Raw genomic sequence first — 16,312 nt, 5'->3', positions numbered from 1 at the left:
GGTATATGACTAGGTTACATTATTTGCATTTGTAAGGTAATGCTCGAGTTCCTGTTGAGTTCTTCACTCAAGCCATGTGCCACATACCTCATCATTGTACCCACTAGGTGGGAACTTACTAGCTCCCTCCTTCTTGAGTTTATGTTTTTCTCTATTCTGTGGGCCTGTAGTTGTTGATCTCAAGTTTCAACAGTACATGGATGCTTGCTTTTTAGGTACTTTACCTAGGAGAATGTTCTCCAAATCCATCTAGGTAAATACAAAAGATGCAAAGTTAGATCCATGGTCTACATATACCACAAAACAATTATGGAGAGCTTCATAAATTTTTGTGTCATCTTTGTGCAGGGGCTATGCTCTGCTTGTCTACATTGTTCTAACTTTAGTATATATCCTTCCAAAGTGAACCATACATTTTAGCTTCAAAGACATACTTTAAATCTAAAGAGACTCATTGTATATTTGAAGACACAAATAGGAAAAAGTAAAAGAATAGAAAATTATACACCTTGCATATGACAACCTAAGGAGAGAAGGTGTGGTCTTACTAATATCAGACAAAACTGACTATAAGACAAAAAAAAGTTATTTGAGTTTATAAATTACACTGTATAATAATAAAAGAGTCAATATGTCAGAAAAACATAACTATTGTTAACAGATATAAGCCTCAAAATAAAACCCCAACATACATGAAAAAAAACTGACAAAATTGAAGGGACAAATAGACAATTTAACAATAGTAGTTGAAGATTTAAATGTTTCACTTTCAATAATGCATGAAACAACTAAGCAGAAGCTTAACAAGGAAAAATAAAACTTGTACAACACTAGAAATCAACTTGATCTAACAGACATTAACAATAGTAAAATGCACGCTCTGCACATGGACCATCTAATGCTTTTTGCAATTAAAAAAAAAGCCACTCCCCCCACCCCCATACACACAGCTAGGAATATAAGGGAATGTTTCCACTTGATGAAGGCCATCTATGAAAATCCCACCACTGAACATTACATTAAATGACAAAAGACTGAAGAATTTTGCCCTAAGAAAAAGAACAAGAACAAGACATGCTTATCCACTTTCATTCAATATTGCAATCAAGATTTTAGCTAAGGCAATTTAACAAGAAAAAGAAATAAAATGCAACCAAATTGAAAAGAAAAAGGTAAAAATACCTCTATTTTTACGTATTTTATAAAGAAAATTCTAAGGAATCTATAAGGAAACTATTCATATAATAAAAATTTCAGCAAAGCTGCAAGATACAAGGTCAATGTTAAAAAATCAGTTGTATTCTAAATACTAGTAATGAACAATCTGAAAATAAAATTAAAAAAAAATTATTTGTGGTGTATCATGAAGAATAAAATGCATAAGAAAAAAATTAACCAGAAAATGTAAGATATCTACACTTAAAACTACAAAACATAATCGAAATAAAGAAAAGAACATTTAAGGAATTGGAAAAATACTTCATGTTCATGGATCAAAAAGATTACTTGATCTACAGATTTGACACAATCCTATCAAAATCCCATCTACCTTTTCTGAAGACATTGACAAGCTGATCCTAAAGATCTTATGGAAATACAAGAGATCCAGAGAACCCAAATCAATCTGGAAATAAAAAGAATAAATTATAGTTGATTATCTGATTTCAAAACTTACTATAAAGGCACAGCTATGAAGATACTATAGTATTATCCTAAATATAGATATATAGATCAATGAAATAGATTTACAATCCAGAAATAGACCCAGATATTTTCTGTCTCTATTTATATAAAATGTGCAGAATAGGAAAATTTTTAGAGAGAAAAAAATAGATTAAGGGCTGAGGATAGGAGGGAAGAGGTGGGCAGTGACAACTAATGGGTACAGGGATTTTTAAAAATATTCTAAAATTAAATACTGGTGATGGCTGTACAATTCTGTAAAATACTAAATAATAGTTAATTTTATATTTTGAATGGTTGACTATTATATGTGAATTACATCTCAAATCTGTTATTAAAAATGAGTAGAACAAATAATTTTAGTTATGAAAATTATTTTAAAAGACCTGGATATGGCTATAAAATAGCTTGATATAAAATGTAATATTTCTCTAAATGTAATACAATAATTGAAATAGACTTTTGGAATAAAGATTTTCTTGTCCTCTTGCTGATTTCTCTCTGATCCTTTTTTATCCATTCAAGGTATGTCCATTCCAGAAGGTGCACAGTTCAAGAGTATTCAGCATGCCCCCTCACTCAGGGGTACTTATAAAGCTCTTCTACAACTTGAACTTTATCTTGGAAGTGAGAACAATGTAACCTAAACATTTTTACCCTCATATTAATTTGAAATGTTAAAAAAGAAAATTAAAAATAAATGTATGACCATTGTATTCTAATGTATATCTCATCTCTATCTCCACTGTATATTTATTTCTTTCTGTCTCTTTCCTTTTTCATAAGGATCTACTTATTTCTATAATAAACAAGGCAAGGGCATAGCATCTGATTATTTTTCAAAACAACAAATATGATTTTTCTTGAAGAACATTCTCTGAAGTGATTCATTTGTCTGGAACAACCAGTTCACCTGCTAATATGAGATAAGGCTGAGGGCAAGTGGAATGATGGAAAAAGCATTTGCAATCTATCAGAGTAAAAGAACTAACACTTCATGTTCATTTTTTTTTTAATTTAAAAATTAAAAGGAAGGAAAGCAACATTATTGTTGGATAGTAAATTGAAGTTCACTTGCTCCTTTTTGAATAATGAAAGTAAGGGGCATGGGTGGAAACGTGTATGAGGAATGTCACTGATACAACACTGAGGTTGGAGAGGATCTCAGAAGTATCTCCTTCCACCCCCCCTCACTTACAAAGGAAAAAATGAGGACTTAGTCACCTTCCATATTGGTCAAGCAAGTTCCTGGGGTCTTTTGCTTACTTTTACAGTGTTTTTTCCCCATTTTGTCCATATTGAATGTCCCCCATATTAATTTGAGAAAAAAATCTTCTGGGTTTTATGGTCACATGCCCTACCACTAAGGGTGCTCATTTCCCTCTATGGGAGGCAGAGAAAAGTGCAATTGTGCATCTCTCTAGAAGGAGGCATCCTCTCTGCCTTCTACTGCCTTTGTTTTATTCACATTCAACTGTGATGAAGAAAACTTCCTAAGGAACGCAAAATCCATGGTTAGAAAAAACTTGCTTTTCTGTTATAGTCTAGAATATCGGTTCTCAACCTGTGGGTTGCAGCCCCTTTGGGGGTTGAATGACCCTTTCATAGGAGTCGCCTAAGACCATCCTGCATATCAGATATTTACATTATGATTCATAACAGTAGCAAAATTACATTTATGAAGTTGCAATGAAAATAATTTTATGGTTGGGAGTCACCACAACATGAGGAACTATTTTAAAGGGTCACAGCATTAGGAAGGTTGAGAACCAATGGGCTAGAAGCTGTACAACATTGCTGAACCACTCACCTCCCAACTGTTCTATCCTACACAAGCCAGCATATGGTTGGGTCTTTTGTTACAGCAACTAAGCCTGTATCTGACAAGTATAAACATGAAAGAAAAATGTCCCTGGGAACAGGAAACAAAGACTGCCCATCTATCTTAGTCTATTCTGCTGCTGTAAGAAAAACTACCATCAACCGTATGGCTTATAAATAACAAGCATGAATTTCTCACAGGCTGAGAAGACCACAAGCAAGGTGCCAGTAGACTGGGTGTTTTCTGAGGGCCCATTCCTTGCAGACAGTGGCCTCTCCCTGAGTCCTCACATGGTGTACGGAGCAAGACAGCTATCTGGGGTCTTATCTATAAGGGCACTAATGCTATTCATGACAGTCAAGCCCTCCTGCCATAATCTCCTCTCTAAGGCCCCCGCCTTCTAATGCCATCACCTTGGGGGTAGAATTCAACCTATGCATTTTGGGGAACACATTTAGACCATAGAATCACCTCTGCACTCCCAGAATTTAGTACATGATATGACTTCTATAAAGGGCAACTCAATACAAAGTAGTGAAAGAGGAAACGGGAAGGAAAGAGAGTGGAAATTGTATGTGGTGAGCAGAATAACACAATTGCGGGTGAGTGAAAATGGAAGTTACTTTTAGTGAACATTTCCATGGGCTCTTTAATCTTTCTCTGCTAATTTTCACAATTTAGAGTTCACAGAGGTAGCTATACTGAGTTCCAGAGGCATTTTGTCATTGTGGAATTCCCCAGGCTTCCCCTGGAGGTTCCAGATTGCTTGCTTGGCCCTGATCCTAGAGTTGAATCCTATCTTTTAACAGAAGGATACATTTGTAGTTGGTTTTTAAGAGTACCACAGTCAGCATTATTCCAAACCACCTGAATCTCAGGAAAAAACGCCATCTGCTCTGCACAAAACCCATGTTTTGTGTCTGCCTGTGAGTAAAGTTGTGTCAGAATATAGAAAAACCAGATGAGTCTGACCAGACCAATGAACTGGTGATGGGAGCCTGCAAGTCATACCTCCAGGGCCGTCAAGGCTCCTCAAGGTGGGCTAAGGAAGTTGATTGAACCCCATTTTACACCCCAATAGGAGAGCCCTAATCTGCGAGAGAAATCAGACTGTTTTGTTCTTATCCTACATGGATCTATTTCCACTGTAGAAAGTGCTTCATGTATTGATATTTAATAAATGAGCAGCAGTGCCTTGAAGAAAACAAAACTAATAATTTTTTTTTTTTTATTTACAGGAGATAACAACAAAAACCTAATGCCCAGAAAGTTGTGCTAGGAAAGTAGGACTTCAAGGGGCCTATCAATTTATCGTGTACATCCTTGGCCACTAATGGATTGTTCCCCGGAGCACATTTCCAATTATTTTAACCAGGCTACTTTTAAATGACTCAGGTGGGGAGGATTTTTACAACTTCCATGGGGGAAGAGTATTCTGCGGTCTGATACACATGGCTGTTTCGAATTGGTTGGTTTGGTACGAAAATTTCCTTTTAAAATTTATTGGTTTTGTTATTTTCCACTAAGAGCCTGCTATATTGGGGAGAATTAGGTTACCACATGCTGGCTTCTTATCCTATTCATTTCAGTGTGAACCTGTGGTCTCACAAAGTTTCGGGAAGACTTCTGGATATCACTGCCGGATGCACCAACTCTATCCAACCCCAAGATCCTTGGGGAGAGAATCACGGTTTCCATCGAGAGTGCTTTCAACTGACACCTGCAGGCATCCTTCTGACCAACTATTCAGTTGTCCTCCTGTTCTAGGGGTTCATCCCTTCAGGCATCCCCCCTCTCATACTCAAAAACTAGTCCTTCTCTTCTAAGTGTTGGTGTGATAAAAGTATTTGAATTTTAAAAATAATGTGAATATACAGAATTATGGAATTTAAAACACAATGTGGATATACAGAATTACAAAACACTTTGTAGTGATTTGTAATAGAATATTGTTACTTACTCTGTTCTACCCACATGTTGTGGACAAGGATCATGTCTTCTTTTTCTTGATATCCCAAGTGTCTGCATCTCACAGAGCTTAGCCTTGTGTCTCATAGGTAGCAGATACTTAAGATATGGTTTTTAAAAACTTAACTGAAAGAACGTGACTATCTGGAATTTTTCAAGATTGCTAAGACCCAAGATACACATGTACACACATGCACACACAGAGGGTACCAGAAAAACGTATATGCATTTTAAGAAAGGGAACAACTGTACTAAATTTGTAATACTCAAATCACACTTGATTTCTGCAATTACAAGAGGTGCTCAACGCGACTTGTATTCATCTTGTGTTATGGGTGTTTGTTAACTATTATTATTTTAACACAGCTTTTTCCTTCCTTAAAAAGTATATACATTTTTTGGCACCCTCTGTATATTAAAGTATAGTTGAACTGTGTTACCTTAATAAAATAGCCAGCATGTTGCTGTCTTCATAATTAATTAAGTTAATACATCTTCTAGTTAAATTTGCATTTATCCCATAGTCCCTCCAAAGAGTTGTCTTAGTATAATAAAAAATGCATAGACTTTGGATTCAAACAGTCTTTGGTTTGTTTCCTACTTAAAGTTGGGTAGGTCATTTAACCTCCCTGAGCTCTGAGCTTCTGTTTCCTTGTCTTCAAAATGAGCACAGCAATAGTTATCCCATGACTTGACCTGTAGTTTTTAAGTCAAATTAATTAAGATGCTTTAGCACCAAAAAAAAAAAAAAAAATGTTAGCACAGAGAACAAAAAGTCAAACTAAAAGTGGATTAAATGTTAAGAAGTCTGGGTTAGGGTAGCTTCGAGAGTGGTAAATTTCACAGCTCAACAATGCTTGTAATTGTGTCTCTCTGATCCACCATCCTTCACGTGGTGGAATTTCTCTGCTCAAAGTGGTTGCCACAGGTGCTGCTTACAGAGACAGCAAATAGGACAGGTGTTTCCTCTTGTGCATCTCTTTACGAGGGAGAAATATTTTTTCCAGAAGCACCAGGCATATTTTTTCTTTAGATCCCGTTGGTCAGTAGTAGGTTACATGTCATTCATGTCATTCATGTCTAGAAGGAAGCAGACTCTTTCAGAGGGGAAGAAACTGGGGCAAGGTTTTGGGGAGAGGAAGGTTAGTGGATATAGACTCCTTTCTCTGACATTTTGGGATGACTTTTAGGATCTGTGTCATGTCCTGTTTGATAGCTGCTTCAGTGATTATCAATTTTAGGCCATACATGGGGAAAGGAAGCAGATAGTTATATAGAAATATATGTCCAACCTGAGTTGTAAAGTAATCCTAACTATGTAATGCAGAAAAGAACTCTAGAAGCATACATTTGAATTACTTCTGTGCCTACACATCTTCTTACTAGCTATGTAAAACTGGGGGCAAGTCCTTCAATCTCCCTAATCCTCTGCTTCCCTACCCATATGAATGATTAAATAGAGCCCTAGTCTTGTAAGGTTATGGTGACCATTAAAGCAAAATACTATTCATGTTAGCTTTTAAAATTGTAACTGACATTATAGGCTCACCCTCAACATAGAGTCATATCTAATCTAGGTGATATGTTTAAAGTCATTTGCCTTTTTTCTCCTATCCTAGCTATTCTGAAAATCAAATGTATCATAGAAAGATGACTCCTGAGACGGAGAATCCTAATTCTGTCCTTAATTCCACTGACTTTTCCCTGTAATCTTAACAGGTGGAATCTTTCCTCTGGTGGGCAAAATTGATTGCCCCTATTTTATAGAGTTGTCACAAGAAATCATATGCACCATACAGTAGGCACTCAAATAATGAGTGGATGACATCTTTGACATTTCACATTTTTGTCTTTGTTATTTAAAAAGATAGTTAAAACACCAGGTGTAGATGAAATATATAGAAATAAGAATTTTCATACACTGCTGCTGAGAATGTAAAATTATACAACCAGTTTGGAAAATAGTGGAAAAATTTCTAAAAAAAAATTAAGCATATATATATGCTACATTGAACAGACTTTCTGTTCTTAAGTATTTATTCAAGAGAAAAGGACATATATATCTACATAAAGACTTGTATATAAATGTTCATGACACCTTTACTGTAATTGCCTCAAACTGCAAACAACACCAACATCAAACATACAAATTATAATAATGCATCTACTCAAATACTATTCAGCAATATTCAGATTCCACACCTGAATCTCCAAATGAATATGCTCAAGGGATGCAGGCCAAAAAAATATACAATGTACAATTCCATTTATATGAACAAGTAGAAAATGTAAACTAATTGCTAGTGATGAAAAGCAGATCGGGGTTATGGGGGTGGATTTCAGAGGAGGACAGAATGGAAGGATTACCAAGGGACAAGATGAAACTTTAGGAAATAATAATTCACTATCTTTGTTGACAAGGTTTCACATCTCTCTCTCTATATATATAGGTATATGTATGTATGTAAATTGTTTTTATATGTACATATATAGTACAACTTAAATGTGCAGTTTATTGCATTTCACTTTTACAGCAAAAGGTGTTTTTTTATCTTAAAAGATGGTAGAAGTCATAACCCAGTAGGTGCAATCTTCTGAAGCATAGAGACACAACCAAATGATTAAGTTAAGTGGACCAGGAACAATTACCATGTAAATGCATTTGTAGGTCAATGACTAACAGAAGTCCAATGAATTATTTTAACCTACATGAGGACTTTAAAGTAAAACTGGCTTTGGAGCTAAGATGTGGGTCTCAATTAGAATCTTAAACAAAATAGGGCGTGTCTGGACTCACAATTGTCACCTTGCTTAATTGGAGTGAGTCTTGCCTTTGCTGCAGAGCTGGGACCATGTGCTGCCATTGTCCTCATTTTCCTTGATCCAGAGATCTTGATTTATTGCTAATCCCTCCACCCCCTTGCAATCTGGCGGCCATGTTCTACTTCTCAAGCACCTCTCTAGCTTATTAGGTCTTTAATTGCACCCCTTCACCATGTTGCTTTCCTTGGTCACATTTGCTCAATTAGTTTCCTAATTTTAGACCAGGGACATCACAGTTTTGTGTATCACAATTGTTTTCTGTTTTTTTTTTTTTTTAACTGCCCTGCACACACATGGTAAATGATGAATGAAAATACTTTTTAACAGAGGAGTTGCTCTCATTCCAATTCCAAGACAAACTTACAATCTTATAGACGATCCTATAAACTAGTATCTTATTTTTGGAGGGAAAAAACATCATGTTGGATAGAGCATAAAAGAAATATAGCTTTCAGGGTGGCCTAACTGGAAATATAGGAGAGGAACGAAGTCCAGATTTCAAGTGCAGAAACAGTTTGTGCAGAGCCGCCTACTCTGTCCTCATAATTGTAAAAGTCCTTTCTGTTTGGAGATCTTTGGCAAGGCATCCTATACCTGATGTATTTTAAGTTGTCCATACCCTTTGAAAACAATCCTCATCTTTTCCTTTCCTGGCAATGAATCGTAATAAAGAGAAGAATGCAAAGGTTCTGAGCAGAGGTGAAGAAGGATTATTTAGAAGCCAGAAATAGGTGGTAACCCAATACTGGCAGTGTCTAACCCCAGTCTGGGATCTCTGGGTGCGGTCGGTCCCCTTCTTTGGCCGTTCAAAACTCTGAGCTGGGGGTGTGTTCCATGAGGTTGGAGCATGGCCTTGAATTCTATTTGAAATCAAAGCATCTTAGACATAAGAGTCCTTATTTAATCCAACCTGTTCATTATACAGGTCAAAAAATTGAAGTTCAGGGAGGGAAAATTATTTGCCTAGGCCACACAGTTACAGGGAAAAGTTGGGGAACTGGGAAAAGAAAATTCCTCAAGGAATAGGAAAGTGAGACCACTACATGGGCAGTGGAATGCAGACATAGCAGCTGCGGTCTGGAAGAGTGGGACAAGGACCGTGAGACTGGGACTTACAGCAAGACTCTTGTGAAGAGTCTCAACTCGCCCTACCCACTGCTGGATGGGCCCTTGTTGAATCCCCCCGACTGTCTCCAGTAGACTACACAATGATGGCAAACACTCAAAGCTCAAATAGAAAATTGCTTCCTCTGGGCTGGTGAGGCACAAAATAAAAAAGTGCTCTGTAAATCTGGACTCCCATATGTGGTTCTCAGCTGGTGTGAGCCCCGGAATGAATTACATGCAGCCGGAGAAATTAATGTTAGACACATGGGGCCAACTTGAAAGGAAGAATGGCTTCTGAGAAGACTCCGCCGGGCATTGAGAACTCTGGAAAGCAGACAGAGTCCATACTGACAGGGTTTGCTACAGAGGACCCCCCGTGACATTCTGATCCAGTGCAGGAATAATGTATAATAAATGAGTGTGAGCACAAATCGAAAGGAGAGCCAAAAAAGGAATGAAAGGAAGTCATAACATGAGGCATCTACTAGAGGGGTGGAGCTAAGTGAGAGTTAGCTCTTGGTTACCTGCCTGTGGGAAATACCGCTGTGTTCTGTGTGAATTTAGAGCTCTTCACACCAGCCAAGGCCTGTAGCCAAATGATTTAGGATGACCCCTGCTCCTCCTGGCCTTACACTAATTGACTCGAGAGTGAGTTACGGCCCCCAGAGAATAGCGGCCACATACCGGGTGTATTTTTAATGTCAATGTCTGCAGGAGCTTTTACACAAGGAAATTGTTGCATCAAAGATTCTCTCTATCCTGGGCCTTGGGATGGATATTGATTTTTAGCCCATTAGATAGAGAAGGAATAGATGGCTATATGTAAATGCAAAATGGTATGACGGTCATTTGGGTCTTTATGGAAGGGGTGACACCTAGATACTGGAGTGGCTGTGATTTTTGACCCCTCTTTGGCTTTAGAAAGCTAGAAAATAGGAATTTTAAATGAATTGTATGGCTATAATGACAAGGCTAGGGGGTAGGATTGAGATTAGTAAACTCAGAAGGAGGAGCAGCAGCAAGTCATCTCAGAGGTGCTTTCTCTCTGTCACGGAACACAGCTCTTGCATTTCTGTCTAAAACCTGAAATTTAAAATTATTTGGATACCCAGGAGGCCAGTAGCCATCGAGCACCACTCAGGGTCAGAATTCACCAGCGGGACCGCTGGCGCAACCACAGATGTTTGAGAATCGGGTAGACGAGGCATTTGTATGACGTGATCCAATGATGTTCAAAACAGGAGTGAAAATCTCCAAGTGAGAAAATAATTTACCTAAAAAGTAAATTAAAAGTTGATTAAGGATTTTCTCTATCATGATATAATTATGCTTGGATTTGTTTTCTTAAGCGAACGGAAACGGAAAGGTGGAATATATTATGTAAGAGAGAGACATCTGATGTAAGTGACAGTCAGAGGGCTAAACAAAGCCCCGAGCTCCTAAAAAAGGCGACATGAATAGTATCGGTTAGAGAAGGGGACTGACCTTCTAATACTCACAGGGACAGATGCTTCACATGCCCTACAGTGGGTGAAGGGACAGGTCTTAAAGGTCTATTAGAAAAAAAATAAACTTTTAAATTAAAAAAAAACACCTCTATTTACCAGTGACTCCTAATGTAGAAGTGAATGCCAGTTCTGTTTATTAATAATAATTTTTTATTAATAGAACAGCCACTGTTCATTCATTCATTCATACCCCGAGACAGCACTCGATAGATTTGTGGAAATGAGGAGATGCAGTATTTTGTCCTAAGTCATGAACTTAGTAAGCGTCAGAACCAAATCAACATCAAGAGCATCTAGTTTCTAAACTGTGTGATTTCTTCTTATCTAGCGCAGTCTTCTCCCCACTCCTGCAGCGGGGAGTGGCCAAATCCTTGCACATTGAAGGCACACCCCCCTCCAGGGTCCACAGCGAATACTGTTCATCAGTCCGGACCCCTGTGTCTTTTCACAGCAGCCTTCCAGAAGCTGCCATCCTCTGGATGGAAGCTGGGGGAAGTATAGGTGGTGAAAACCCGTCTTTTTTGCCGTAGGCTAAGATGTCTACATCATTTAAAGCCAGGTTAACTTTTTTGCCCTTTTCACTTTCTGCTTTGTTGGGGTAATGGAGCCAGATTGGTCAGCATCATTTGTGCTGATTTTACTTTGCACCACTCTGACCAGCCTGGAGTGTTGCTGGAATCTATGATGCAATGGGGAAAAGTTTAGCTCTTCAACTGTATTTCACACATCCTGGAGGGAATCCTGGGAAAGGGCAGGGGAGGGGGAGACTGCACCTTCTAAAACTATTTCCCTTTAATGGGGACAAAATTTCCTTTTAAAGCATCAAATTGTGAACGGGGGACCTGCATCCCGTGAGATTTTATTCTGAATCTTTTTTTTAATATAGTGGAAAATAATAACTTCCCGTGTCCTGAATTTCTGTCTGAATGGTACCTCCACTGGTATCTTCATAGACAAATGAGTTCTTCTGAAGAATGAGTTTCATTTAAAAATAAGCTAAATAGCAGATAAAGCCTTATGAATAGAGGCAGAACAATGTGATAGAAAGTGAATAGGGAAGGGTGAGAGAAGAACTAGTGTCCACACTGGGAACTGAGGCAGCTTTGTTTATTTAAATAATGGAAAGACAGTGAGGATCTAATCGGAAAAACGTTACGTACTTCATACATGTGTAAATGCTTGTCATGGCTACCATTGCTATTCTTTTATTTATTTATTTATTTTTAGACAGAGTCTCACTCTGCCACCCTGGGGAGAGTGCTGTGGCATTACAGTTCGCAGCAACCTCAAACTCCTGGGCTCAAGTGATCCTCTTGCCTCGGCCCCCTGAGTAGCTGGGACTACAGGCACCCATCATGACACACGGCTATTTTTAGAGATGGGGGTCTCGCTCTGGTTTGGGCTGGTCTGGAACTCATGAGTTCAGATGATCCACGATCTTCAGCCTCCCAGAGTGCTGGGATTACAGGCATGAGCCACCACACCCAGCCTGGCCATTGCTATTCTCTAAACTTTCTCTTTATCAAAATTATATGATAATGGGGATAATGATTCTCCTGCAATACCAGGAGCTAGGTGGGGCTAGCCTTGTCCCCATTACTGAGTGGAAGAAACAGGCCTAGACACGTTGTGTGACATGGGGAGTAACTGAGGGGGCAGGAATGCTACTCCAGCTTCTCTGACTTCAAGCCCGGGGCTCTCGCCGTTGTGTCTTGGTACTTTACTATACCTGATAATCACAACCATCTGCAGCTATTTTATTTTATTTATTTATTTTGAGGCAGAGTCTCACTTTCTTGCCCCCATTAGAGTGTTGTGGCATCATAACTCACAGCAACATCAACTCTTGGGCTCAAACTATCCTGTTGTCTCAGCCTCCCTAGTAGCTGGGACCACAGGCACTTGCCACAACACCTGATTATTTTTAGAGACAAGGTCTCTCTCTATCTCAGGCTGTTCTCAAACTTCTGAGCTCATCCACCTCGGCCTCCCAAGTGCTGGAATTATAGGCATGAGCCACTGTGCCCGGTCTCTGCAGCTCTATCTTTTATAAGTACAGATTTCTGGGCCCCACACTTAAGCTTCTGCGTCAGCATCTCCTGCAGTAGAATTTATGTATCTGTTTGTCTAGTTCTTCAGATAAGGATTAGCCAGGTTTAGAATCCCAAGCTGGCAATTTTTTGGTGGAGACTTCATTGGTGTTGCCAGAGATTTTCAGGCTCCTTCCATTGATACGGCCAGATAGAGGAGGGTGGGTGGGCCCGTGATGACCACTAGACTACAAGGGCCTCAGTTTCAAACTCTTTCTCCTTACAGGCTGGAACAGCACAGGCAACTCCTTACTCCTCCCTGGGCCTCTGTTCTTTATCTGTAAATTGGGTGGTTAAACTAGGTATTTTCTTAAGGATTATTTCCATTCTTCGGTCCAAGATTTTCTGAAAGTACATGAGGGACCAATGGCGGGTGGTATTTAGTATGCCCTATTAGAGCAAGACGCACACCATGTTGGGGTCTTTGAGGTTGCCTGGACATGCCTCCCTTCTCCCAACTTGTGCTTCCTTACCGCACTCCACCCAGCGAGACGGTTCCTCTGCCACACCGGCATGCCCAGCTCTTCCTTGCTCTGGGACCTTTGCTGCATTTGACCTCTCTCCTAGATCTTTGCCTGGCTGGCTCAGTCTCCCCATCAAACCCCCCTCTTGTCAATCACCTGACCAGAAGTCCTTGGCCTGCTTACCTTATTCTATGTGGCCCTCTTTCAGAGACTCTCTGTACGTTCTCCCATTTTATTGTTTTCCAGAGAATCTGCCTCTATGAGAAACCATCACATTATTGATTTTTTAATGTTTCTCTTTTATCTGTTCTATTGGAAATTAAGGTGTGTAAGGACAAGAACCGTCACTGATATATTCTTACCCTCTCTAAGAATCTGGTCCATGGTAGGAATTCACTATCTATTTGTTGAGTCAGCATTGATTAAGGACAACCTTCTTAAACATACCTGAATATCTTAATTAACACCTTACTCATTCTGATTGGCCTTTGTCATTCTGCTGAGCCTTCTTACCTTCTGGTTGTCTATTGATTAGAAATCCAGGCAAATGCCAATTGGTTTCTCCTCCTTTTGTACAACTTTCCAAAATGGCTGCTTGGCTGGGAGTCGCGGCAAGAAGGGTTTTGGATTCCCTCTCTGTGAGGCAGCCAGCAGATTGTCAGCTTCTCTGTGAGGTGATGTGGAACCTGCCTCTGGCCTGCAGAGCCACCTCTACCTTCCAGCCACAGCAAACCCCTCCATGAGGAAACCTCTATCAGCAGGCTGTCAACACTCAGAGCTTTCTCCAGACGTTTTGGTCCTTTTCACTAGGGAGGTGCTGCCTAGCATCTTGACGGGGAGAAGTACAGCTGTCTGTGCTGGCCAGGAGGAAGGGCATAGGGAGCATTTTGTCTTCCCGTACAAGCCTCCTCCCCGCTTCCATTCCAATACCTGAACAGAACCACGTTCTCAGCCCTACCTCCCCTGTCTTCCTCAGAATTATGATCCAGGCCCTCTTTGGGTTGCTGATAGGCAGAATGCCCTCATTTTATGTTAGAGTGGTCAACGCGACCCATTTAAAAAACCTCAGGGGCTGGGCGGTGCCTGTCGCTCAAAGGAGTAGGGTGATGGCCCCATATGCTGGAGGTGGTAGGTTCAAACCCAGTCCTGGCCAAAACCACACACACACAAAAAAAACCTCAGTGGCTTAACAAATTAAAAATTGATAGCTTGCTAACCTGACAGTCCAACACCACCAGGTAGCTTCTCTCCAACGTTGATTGGATCTAAGCGTCTCTCATCTCAGGGCTTCACCATCCCTGGGGCCTCCTTAGAATCCTCCGGTAGGTTCTGTAAAGTCAGGAAGTGGGCAAGAGAAAACCCCTGGGGGATTGCTCGAGGGCTTCAGGGCCAGGCGGGAAAGTGGCAAATGTCATTTCTGCCCATGGTGTCTCGGCCAGCCCTACAACCTATAAGTGAAAGGCAGAGAGGAGCAAAATCCTCCAGTAATCTGAGAAGTAGTGAAATGCTTGGTGATGTCCGGCTACACTGTCATCTGCAGCCTCAGAGGACTGTCTTCTAAGCAGCAGTATCTTCATCGGCTGCATTCACCAAACTTGTCTTCATTTTTCTCCTTTCAGAAATTTGTTCAAATACCTTGTTCTATTTCGCTCTACTATGATGGGTTTATTCCTTTTCAAACTTTTGTATTTTAATGTAAGGTGCATAACTTGTAAAAGACACTAATGCAAATGCTTGGCCTACCCTGTCCTCCTGAAACAAGGAATGTATTTTTAAAGTCAATAGACCCTTCTCAGCACAGAGGATTTCTCATTGGCTATGTTTCACTCTTACACCCCTAACTCTAAAATTTTGGCTTTCCCCAAAATTTCCTCATGCATTTCTTAGCCCAACCATCTTTTTCTCTTTCTGTTTTTTTTATTTCATTGGGACTAGCCCAGAATTGTTCTTACTTTATTAATGAAGGCAATATCATTTCTCTTCAAAGCTCTACTTTCCAGACTACCATCCTGGGGCTTATTTTTCCACAATTGAAATGGAGAAAAGATTTCCTCTATGGAGGAAATCTTCAAATTTGTACACAGGTAATGAACCAGGAAGAACAAAGACCTTGGAAGTGGATGGCCGAGAGCTCTGCGTGTGTGTCAGAGAGGAATCTGGGGTAGAGGGAAGAGGCTGGAAGGACAGTGGCCTGAGTTCCTGAACACTCTTTGTTCTCTAGATCTCATAACAATGGAACCAAAACAATATACCCAAAGGCAATATTTGAAATTTACATTATGAACAAGAATCTTGTATTATAAAGTATTATAAACTAAGCATTGATGTGTTCTCCCATTTAATCCTTCAACTTTGTGAGAAAGACATTAGATTTTCTGTGCATAAAGTAAGATTCAAATAATTCAGCTAATTTTTTTAACCCATGCAGATAGTTAATTCCATTTTTCTTGTTTAAATGCCTGTGCACTCCCCCAACATACTTCAATATGTTGCCCACAATTTGCGGTCTGACTTTGTAGACTAGTCCTGAAAGGTAGCAAGAATATTTGGTATCACAACAAGGTGACAATAATCAATAAGGTTATACTTTAAAATACCTACAGAAGTGGAATTGGAATGGTCCTAACACAAAGAAATACAACTCCTAAATGCCTAACTTGATAGATACCCCAATTACCCTGATTTGATTTATTCACCTTGTATGCCTATCTCAAAACATCTTATGTATTCTATACAGATATGCAATTATTATGTACCCATAGTAATGAAAAATTGAAACATAAAAAGAAATATAAATAATACTGGAGTTGTATAGTCAGAGAGCCCTGAGGTAAGGCCTAGTTACTA

General features: G+C 39.5%; 1 non-coding gene across 1 annotated transcript; it reads right to left on the bottom strand.

The window, feature by feature from the left end:
- Positions 1 to 303: 303 nt before the first annotated feature.
- Positions 304 to 408, bottom strand: LOC111726460. The gene has a single exon (XR_002774225.1). It is a non-coding gene; the product is annotated as a U6 spliceosomal RNA (small nuclear RNA).
- Positions 409 to 16,312: the final 15,904 nt, after the last annotated feature.

The sequence above is a fragment of the Otolemur garnettii genome, unplaced genomic scaffold, assembly GCF_000181295.1.
Source record: "Otolemur garnettii isolate 467f Iridium unplaced genomic scaffold, OtoGar3 scaffold00066, whole genome shotgun sequence".
Lineage (NCBI taxonomy): Eukaryota > Metazoa > Chordata > Mammalia > Primates > Galagidae > Otolemur > Otolemur garnettii.
The sequence above is the reverse complement of the archived record's forward strand: the minus strand, read 5'-3'. Positions and strand labels throughout refer to the sequence as shown.